The sequence below is a fragment of the Lactuca virosa genome, chromosome 1, assembly GCF_052849685.1.
Source record: "Lactuca virosa cultivar CGN04683 chromosome 1, Lactuca_virosa_CGN04683_v6, whole genome shotgun sequence".
Classification (NCBI taxonomy): Eukaryota; Viridiplantae; Streptophyta; class Magnoliopsida; order Asterales; family Asteraceae; genus Lactuca; species Lactuca virosa.
This window is the reverse complement of record NC_136426.1, coordinates 147,605,176-147,615,647: the sequence shown is the minus strand read 5'-3', so window position 1 is coordinate 147,615,647 and position 10,472 is coordinate 147,605,176.

Genomic DNA, 10,472 nt, shown 5'->3' with positions numbered 1-10,472 from the left:
AGAATTACATACCTTTGTTAGTGAGTTAATTCCTTGGGAGTTTGAGAGCCAAGCACCAATAATGTGAATGCCTCAAATGGAAATCACAAATCACCACAAACTTGGAAAACTTATGAGAGAGCACTCTAATACTCTAGAAATCGGCCACACCTTATGCACACACACATATTGTCTTCTCAAGCACCATAAGCCTCTTTATATAGTGTAGATGATTAGGGTTATGAACCATGCAAACCCTAATAACCCATGTCTTTTCCTATTCCAAGGATCCATGGGTTAAAAGCTCCATGGATCATCCATGGACTCCCATTCAAGCTTAGCCCATTTCCTTATGAGTGTTAGCCCACACTATATAAGTACAATAGCCCATTATTTAATTAGTCACCTTATGATCACTAAATTAATTCATAATTAATTTAAGATCAATACTAATTAAATAATACAATTTCATATTAATATATTATAACTTATAATATATTAGTAGGCCGCAAATATACTCTTCTCATAATGTTATCCATATAAATAGTTCGGGTGAAGTGCAACCCAAATGGACCATGCCGGGTCGGGTCAAGTATATACCAAATAAGTTATGGACTTAGACACCTTATCCAAGAGAATTTTGGGGAACTCACTAAGCATTCGTGCTTACCGTGTTATGTGTTATGTGTTTCAGGTACTTCCGAGGATCGCGGGAAGGCACCAGAGTGATTGTACACACACTCTTGATATGGAGCTATGAATGTGGATCCTGGATTTGAATAATTGTATTGAAAACGTGTTGGTTGTTTTGAGAATTAATGATGAGACATATGATTTATGAGTTTTAAAATTGAAAATTTTGTTTTGAAAAATCATGTCGTTACAAGTTGGTATCAGATCCTTGGTTTGAGGGATTCGGATACACCTTCGGGCATATCTGGACTCAAACTGAGGATTTGAGAAAAGTTTTCAAAAAGAAACAAGTTTTCTAAAAAGAGTAAAAGATTTCCAGAAAAAGCGGAAAAGAGCAGTGTGTACAATCAGCCAGCGCCCGAACGGTGATTTCCCAAAATACCCTTACATTATGTGTTATGCGATGTGTTATGCATGCTAGAGTAGGCTAGGTATTCATATTTAGGACTAGAGTGGGCCTGATTTGTGATGCCTTAGCCTAGGAGTTACTGCTACTGTGAATTTCTTCGAGTGTGAGTAGGTACCAGAGAGAAGCTTATGAGAGGTCTACTGGGTGGTAGCCCGTGCTCAGCGAGATATAGGGTACTTGTGAACTAGAATCCTAGGAGGAGGACTTGGGGTGAAAACTGATGTGGTGTGGAAGGTAGTATAGGGCCCGTACTATTGGAAACACTGGATCAATTAGCAGCCCAAGTAAGAATCCTTAGGGTACGAAGGAGCAAGTAGGGTTGAGTGATTGAGTGCGAGAATGCTCGAGCGAGTCTCTGATTTCTTTTGTGTTGTGTTTCAGAGACATCATGGTGGGCACGTGCCACACTTCAGAGAGCAGCAGTGTTAGCGATGATGAGATTCGCAGGATGATTCATGATGAGGTGGTTGCAGCCATTCGAGCTGAGATACATTATGTGTTATGAGATGTGTTATCAAGACCATGCTGATTGAGACATTTGACGAGTGGTACGCTGCTCTTACCGATGCTTCTGTTGCTGCGGCCACCGCAGCCGTTGCCGCTGCTAGGCCACAAGGGGGTGACTCGTTGCTGTACCGGGAGTTCAGCAACACGAAGCCACCAGAGTTTGATGGGACTCAGGATCTGATAGCCGCGATGAGATGGATCTCTGACATCGAGGGATGCTTCTACACATGTTCTTTTCCGGAGCATCTGAGGGTACGGTTCGCGCTAAACCAGCTTTGCTTGGGAGCGAAGGACTGGTGGAAGTTTGTGACAACTGACTTTAGTACTGCAGAGCTTACCGCGGTGACTTGGGAGAGGTTCACCGCTATGTTTCGAGATGAGTACATTCCCTCGGTAGAGAGGGAACGGTTGGCCCAGGAGTTACTGTCCCTCAAGCAAGGAACTGAGTCTGTGACTGTGATCACACGAATGTTTCATGAAAGGGCGTTGTTTTGCCCTGAGCACGTGTCTACTGAGCAGGCACGTATGAGCCGGTATCTGAGCATTTTGAGGAGAGACATTCGCGAGTTCGTGGCGAGCTCGACATACCGAACATTTGCCGAGCTCCAGGAAAATGCTCGGAAGAGGGAGATTGAGCTAGAGACTCAGGCCAGGGAGGAGGCGGAGTCTTAGAGGAGGGATAGGCGGCCGGCACAGTCTCAGCCGACGGCTAAGTGGGCAAAGCCCGCTGATTCGAGATCGGGAGGTCAGAAGGTCCGTGCTTGTGGGAAGTGCGGCAAGAGCCATGATGGGGTGTGCAGAGCAGGTGTGTGTTACAAGTGCGGGAAGGAGAGGCATATCGCGAGGGATTTCCCCAAGGGATTTTCGGTTTGCTTCCATTGCAACTAGACTGGCCATAGGAAGGCCGAGTGCCCGCAGTTGCTTCAGGGATCAGCGCAGGGATCTGCGCCTTCTACTACTCGAGCTACAGAGAGTCGGCCCGTGAAGGCCGAGGCGTTGAAGGCTCGCGGTAGAGCCTTCCAGTTGACAGCGGAGGAGGTCCGCACAACACCCGATGTTGTGGCTGGTATGTGATCTTTTGCTTATTCTTGTGTTTATATATGGTGCTTATTTGTGATATGTTTAGGTACTTTTATTGTGAGTTCTGTACCTGCTTTGGTGTTGTTTGACTCGGGTGCGAGTCGATCCTTCATATCACTAGCGTTTAGTCGTCACATCAGTATCCGACGCGAGGCATTGAGTCGACCTTTGAGAGTTTCCATAGCTAATGAGCATGCTGTTTTTACAACTGATGTGATCCGTGGATGTGTGCTTGAGATTTTTGGAGTTGAGTTTCCGATAGATTTGGTACCTATCGCGACGGGGGATGTCTGTGTCATCGTGGGCATTGACTAGTTGAGCCGATTCGGAGCCATGATCGACTGTGAGCGTCAGTTGGTGACCATCCGAAACCCTAGTGGGGGAGTACTTATAGTATTCGGTGAGGGTACCCGAACTGGGTCAGCATTTTGTTCGGCTGCTAGAGCGAGGAAGAGCTTGCAGCAGGGTTGCATGGGTTTTCTGGCGTATGTGTCGGATACGCGGGATGTTACGGAGAGACCGAGTACTGTCGCGGAGGTTCCGGTAGTTAGCGAGTTTCCGGACGTTTTCCCTGAGGAGTTACCAGGTGTGCCTCCCGAGAGGCAGGTGGAGTTTTGTATTGATTTACTTCCGGGGGCGGCACCTATCGCCAAGGCGCCCTATCGCCTTGCGCCGCCAGAGATGCAAGAGTTATTCTCACAGCTTCAGGAGCTGTTGGGAAAGGGATTTATCTGGCCGAGTAGTTCGCCATGGGGAGCACCAATCCTTTTTGTCAAGAAAAAGGATGGTTCGCACCGGATGTGCATTGATTACCGGGAGTTGATCAAGCTGATGGTCAAGAACCGTTATCCACTCCCGAGGATCGACGATCTGTTCGATCAGTTGCAGCGTGCATCTTGGTTTTCCAAGATCGATTTGAGGTCTGGTTATCACCAGATGAGGGTTCGTGAGGAGGATATTCAGAAGACAGCATTTAGGACTCGTTATGGGCATTACGAGTTCATGGTGATGCCTTTCGGGCTCACCAATGCACCAACAGCGTTCACGGATCTCATGAACCGGGTATGCAGGCCTATGTTGGATCATTAGGTGATCGTGTTCATCGACGATATTTTGGTGTATTCGAGGTCTAGAGAGCAGCATGAGGAGCATTTAAGGGAGGTTCTCGGGGTATTAAGATCGGAGAGGCTTTATGCCAAATTCTCCAAGTGTGATTTCTGGTTACGAGAGGTCCAGTTCCTGGGACACCTCGTTAATCAGAATGGGATTTTGGTCGACCCGGCCAAGATTGAGGCGGTTATGAGTTGGGAGGTGCCGAGATCCCCCACCGAGATCAGGAGTTTTTTTGGGATTAGCTGGCTACTACCGAAGGTTTATCAGAGATTTCTCCAAGATTGTTGTTCCTCTCACCAAGTTGACCCGGAAGGGCGTTGCTTTTACTTGGGGTCCCGAGCAGCAGACCTCGTTTGAGACTCTTCGCCAGAGATTGTGCGAAGCTCCAGTGTTAGCTCTTCCTGAGGGAATGGAGGACTTTGTAGTTTACTATGATGCATCTATATCGGGGTTAGGTGCAGTGCTTATGCAGAGAGGGCACGTGATAGCATATGCATCGAGGCAGCTGAAGCCTCATGAGATGAGGTATCCCACCCACGATTTAGAGTTGGGGGTAGTGGTGTTCGCCCTCAAGATCTGGCGCCATTACTTATACGGGGTTCGGTGTACCATATACACGGACCACAAGAGCTTGAAGTATCTGATGGATCGGCCCAACCTGAATATACGCCAGAGGAGGTGCTTGGACGTGGTAAAAGTTTATGACTGTGAGATTTTGTATCACCCGGGCAAGGATAACGTGGTAGCCGATGCCCTGAGTCTCAAGGCGGAGAGTGCTCCGATTCGGGATATATGTATGAGGATGACAGTGATGACTCCGGTATTGGATATCATTCAAGAGGCCCAGGCAGAGGCCGTGAGACCGGAGAACCGCAAGAGGGAGCGGGTGATTGGGCAAGTATCCGAGTTTGTGACGGATAGTCGGGGGCTTATGACCTTTCGAGGTCGGATTTGGGTGCCTTTTACGGGCGGAGCTCGTAGCACTCTGATGGAGGAGGCACGTAGGTCGAGATTTTTGATCCATCCCGGGGCCACTAAGATGTATTTGGATCTGAAAAGAGACTATTGGTGGCCCTGTATGAAGAGGGATGTTGCTTGGGTGGTCGAGAGGCGCTTGACCTGCCGCCGGGTCAAGGCAGAGCACCATCGACCACATGTCCATTGTAGCCTTTGGAGATTCCCCAGTGGAAGTGGGAGCAGATCTCGATGGACTTTATCACTAAATTACCAAGAACGGCGGGTGGAGTGGACGCGATTTGGGTGATTGTGGATCGGTTGACGAAGAGTGCTCATTTCCTTGCTATTAGTGAGAGCTTTTCTGATGAGAGGCTGGCAGAGATTTATGTGCGAGAGGTGGAAGCTCGGCATGGAGTGCCGACGTCCATAGTGTCGGATCGGGATGTGCGTTTTACTTCCAGATTCTGGAAGAAGTTCCTTGAGGAGTTGGGAACGCGATTGCACTTTAGTACCGCCTACCACCCACAGACTGATGGACAGAGCGAGCGAACAATTCAGACGTTGGAGGACATGCTGCGTGCATGTGTTATGGATTTGGGAGGAAGTTGGGACACCTACTTACCCTTGGCTGAGTTTTCTTACAATAACAGTCACCATTCCAACATTGGTATGCCTCCATCGAGCTCCTTTATGGGAGGAGGTGTCGGACTCCTATCTGTTGGGGAGAGGTGGGACAGAGAGTTATGGGCGGCACTGAGATAGTGTTGAAGACGACCGAGCAGATTCAGCAGGTCAGACAGAGGTTGCAAACAGCCTAGAGTCGTCAGAAGAGTTACGTAGACGGACGACGATCCGAGCTTCAATTCCAGGCCGGAGACTTTGTGCTTCTGAAAGTTTCCCCATGGAAAGGAGTGATCCGGTTTAGGAAGCGGGGCAAGTTGGGGCCTCGATACATTGGACCTTTCAGGGTGATTGCCAGGGTAAGCAAGGTAGCATATCAGCTGGAGCTACCTGAGGAGTTCAGCCAGATCCATAGCACCTTCCATGTGTCCCAGTTGCGGAAGTGTGTGGCTGATGAGACGGCAGTAGTGCCATTAAAGGACATTCAGGTGGATGCGAGCCTGAATTACATCGAGAGGTCGATTGCGATCCTAGATCGGAAAGTGAAGGATCTAAGGAACAAGGAAGTGCCCCTGGTTCAGGTCCAGTGGCAGCATCGGAGAGGGTCCGATTTGACTTGGGAGCCGGAGTCAGAGATGCGGGAGCAATATCCAGAGTTGTTTGCGGAGCATGACTTCGAGGGCGAAGTCTGATTCTAGTGGGGGAGAATTGTAACATCCGGATTTCCAGGTATATTATTTTAAGTATTTATTTTTGAGGATCATTGACCTACTCGACGAGTTGGTGCTATAACTCGCCGAGTAGAGACGGGATGGCCACGTGGATTTAATGATCTACTCGACAAGTCCGGGAGTAGACTCGCCGCATAGGCGCTGGGAGTGAAAACCCTAGATCCTCGGGTTTGAGACCTATTTAAGGGCACTTATAGCCTCCCTTGCGGCCACCTTCCCCAGAGAGAAACCCTAACATGCCCTTTTCGTGCATAGAGAGAGAGGCCATCTTGAGCATTCTTGAGCTTTTTGGAGGAAATATTGGAGGATTTGGTGAATCTAATCAAGAGGAGGCTGTGGATCTTGCATTCTTCTGTCATCTGCTTCTATTCAGAGGTATAAAGCTCTCATCTTGACCTCTTGTTTGTTAGATCCCATTTTGGGAGCTTTTAGGGTTTCTTCCCATCATCTTGTATCCTTGAGTTATTTGAGCATGGTTTGAGGTTAGGACCTCAGATCTGGACTATAGGAGGCCTTGAGAGCCCAAAGAGTCAAGATTTATTGAGCTAGGAGCAAGCTCATGTGCTTTCCACCTTCCTTGGAGCTTGTAATGGCATATTGGAGCAAATATGCCATGCATGAACGTAAAGATCGAAGCTTTACGTGACATTCGAGCCTAGGGAGCATAGATCTAGAGTTTGGAGTGATAGATCTGCCTTAAAATGTCTGAATGGGAATATAGACTGGATGCACTCGCCGAGTCCATGAGCTGACTCGACGAGTCGCTTGGGGTTTGTCCCGATAAGTCTGAGCACGCCGTGACTCGACGAGTAGGCGGGCCTACTCGACGTATAGAGGTGGTCTTCACAAGGTCCCCGAGGGAACCAGGGAACTCGACGAGTCTTCCAGGTGCACTCGATGAGTTGAGTCAACATGGACTGTTGACTCAAGTCTGACTTTTGTTGACTTTTGGAGCTTTGACCAAATATGAGCAATGGGGACCATGGAGGGGTAGAAGGGTCTTATGCCCTTACCAAGAGTAATAGAGGGGTTAGAATGAGTTTATTAGTGTTATGGCTAATTAGAGATAATCATCACATGTATTAGGCGGAGGCTAGATCGGTGATTCGTGTACGAGGTGTATTAGCTTGCTCACTTCAAGGTGAGTCTTCTCACTATACTTTACCTAGAATGGTAGTTATATGTGACCAGAGGGTCTTATGTGCTTGCTTGAGATATGCATGATTGTGTGATATGTATTGTATGCTATATTATTTGTTGCTTAGACCGGACTGGAGGGTCCAACGAACGATGAGGCCAAAGGGTTCTCAATCAGACCGGACTGGATGGTCCAACGAGCTAGACCGGACCAGAGGGTCCAACGAGCTACGGGACTGGAGGGTCCCGCTGAGACACATAGACCGGAGGGTCTTACAGAGTATAGCCTCGAGTGGCGAATTACTGTATGTGGAATTTTGGGGAACTCACTAAGCATTCGTGCTTACCGTGTTATGTGTTATGTGTTTCAGGTACTTCTGAGGATCACGGGAAGGCGCCAACGTGATTGTACACACACTCTTGATATGGAGCTATGAATGTGGATCCTGGATTTGAATAATTGTATTGAAAACGTGTTGGTTGTTTTGAGAATTAATGATGAGACATATGATTTATGAGTTTTAAAATTGAAAAATTTGTTTTGAAAAATCATGTCGTTACAATCAGCGACTGTGGAGTTTTAAATAATCAAATTATTCAGGAAGTACAACATGCAAGGTGAAACACAATAATAAACTACTTAACTATGGTCTCAAAACTATTGAATATATATAATCTCTATTATTTAATCACCATAATCATTACAACTTTATTCATTGTATAATGTTTCGAGTAATCAACTAACCACTTGAATTAAACATCAGTCATACCATGTTATGAACATCCATAGTATGCCTCTCTATGGTACTTCCTTTGTGAACAGATCAACTGGACATTATTCTAATGATGCTTATTTCACAATTGCAAATTCTTATCACTAACCATATGTGATGTAATTCCAACTTAACATGCATTAATCTCCTGTGATATCAAGATTTTAAAGTCTCAAAGACTAAGTCTTCGATATTACAGAATACCCCATTGGAACTTTATTACTAAAACAATTCCATGGTAATGAAGGTTCTAATTCAAAGTATACTCCTTAAATACTTCTCTTGCATTAAAGTTTCCAACTCACATGTAGTCTTTTCAAGTATCTCCCATTATGGAAACATTTCCATATTTCCATATGACCATCAATTTTGATCAAGAGTCGTCTCAATATAGAATCATGTCACTATGGTCCATCCAAATTAATATCACACTTCTAACTGTCTACAAGTAACCAGTCTTTTGGTATAACCTTAGAATGTTCTTGAAAATTGTTTAATAACTTTAGTCATGCAAAATTCTAGTTCTTTTCTCTCATAATGCTTTGAGTATTTGAAAAAACTAGAATAAGTGAATATTATAGCATATGTAATCGATCCTATACCCGAAGTATATGGGACTCAATTCATTATATCTTACATAAGGATTTGATATTTGTTCAATCTCTTGCTAAAATATTTCCATATACTGAATTTCCTATGTTGAACCATTTCAACATGATATTCATATATGCCTATGACTAAGTGTCACATCCCAAAACCGGAACGGCGGAATCGTTCGGGGGTGGAGGACGTCATGTACAGTATCACAACAATGCATAGTAGTAAACAAGCAACAACATCATCCATTGTATTAATAATATAATTTAATACAAGTGTGTTCTGTGTAATGTAATAGACACCAAAAATATAAATCAAAATAAAAGATGAGTCTTGAACGAGCTCCATCTTCTCAAAACCTGGCATCGGTACCTGTCTACTGGTGACCTGAGAATCCAAGTTATTTTGAAAGAGTTTATCAGCTTTAAAGCTGGTGAGATCATAAGTATTTTAGTGTCATTGTTTGTATGAAAGTGTTTGTAAGTATGTGATTTGTAAGTTTGTAAATGTTTGTATCTCCTAGAAAACCCTATGTTTTTCTACTAAAAGTAGCCTTCTACCAAGGCATCAAGTGTTTGTGTGTGTGTCTCTTGTAAGAGTATGTAATTTCCCAAATCTGACTATCATTAACCAAAAATATAGTTTTTACATTATTGTTCATTGTGTGAAGATCACAAAGTGAATGCAATGGGAAATAAAATAGTACTGTAGTGTTGTATTAAGTAACTACTTCTGTACTAACTACCTTAAACCAATTATTATTTAGGGTACCATGTGATATGCCTGTACCATACTACCGACTAGAAACACGATGATGAAAGACGTCGGAAGGAATGACGTTTGGCACATGTAGACTTGCAAGTCCCACTGTAGCTAGCAGCAAGGTGTAGGATAGTCAATCCAGTATAGATCTATACACAAAGTCAACGCTCTCCACTTAAGGAGATTCTGGATACAAAACGAGCCATGACAGGTGATGCCATGCCCCGTTACGTGGCTCACATAACTATAGTAGTGCTCTTGTATATGTATTGTATGTACTAGCTGTATTGTATGTTCTCTCTGTCTAGTATGTATGTATGTTCTCTCTGTATGTTATCGTTTGTTTCTCATCATAGTATTCTCTATCTGTATGTTATGTTTGTTTCTCATCATAGTATTCTCTATCTGTATGTTATGTTTGTTTCTCATCATAGTGTTCTCTATCTGTATGTTATGTTTGTTTCTAATCATAGTATTCTCTATCTGTATGTTATGTTTGTTTCTCATCATAGTGTTCTCTATCTGTATGTTATGTTTGTTTCTCATCATAGTGTTCTCTATCTGTATGTTATGTTTGTTTCTCATCATAGTATGTATTGACTCATGTATGAACTGACTCATTGTATGTTTCATTGTTCTAGTAATAGTATTAGTAACTTCCTAAACTACACCTATTATAGTTTACTAGTAATATTGTTTGTATGTATGAACATGTTTGTATACCTTTGCTACCCAAAGGTATTGAATAGAAAGAAGGAACTTTTATATCTATATACATATACATAATATATAACTAGGATTCAAACGACCTTCGGAGAAACAACCGATACCCTAAGTCCACAACCAAACAAGGAACATGAGGTAAGGTGAGCTATCAGTCCTAAGTCCTTTCAATCCTACTTATATAACTATATCTATATAGATACACATTTAGCAGAATATAAGTTTAAAAGAGTTTAATAAAAGTATTTGACATGTAAAAGAGTTTGTAAAACAGTTTGAAGTAGTTTGTTTGATAACACAGTTTGAAAAGTAAGAAATCCACTTGTTTGGCAGTTATTAATCACATGTGATTGATATAATAACTATAATAGTTCAACTTGTATTCCCCCC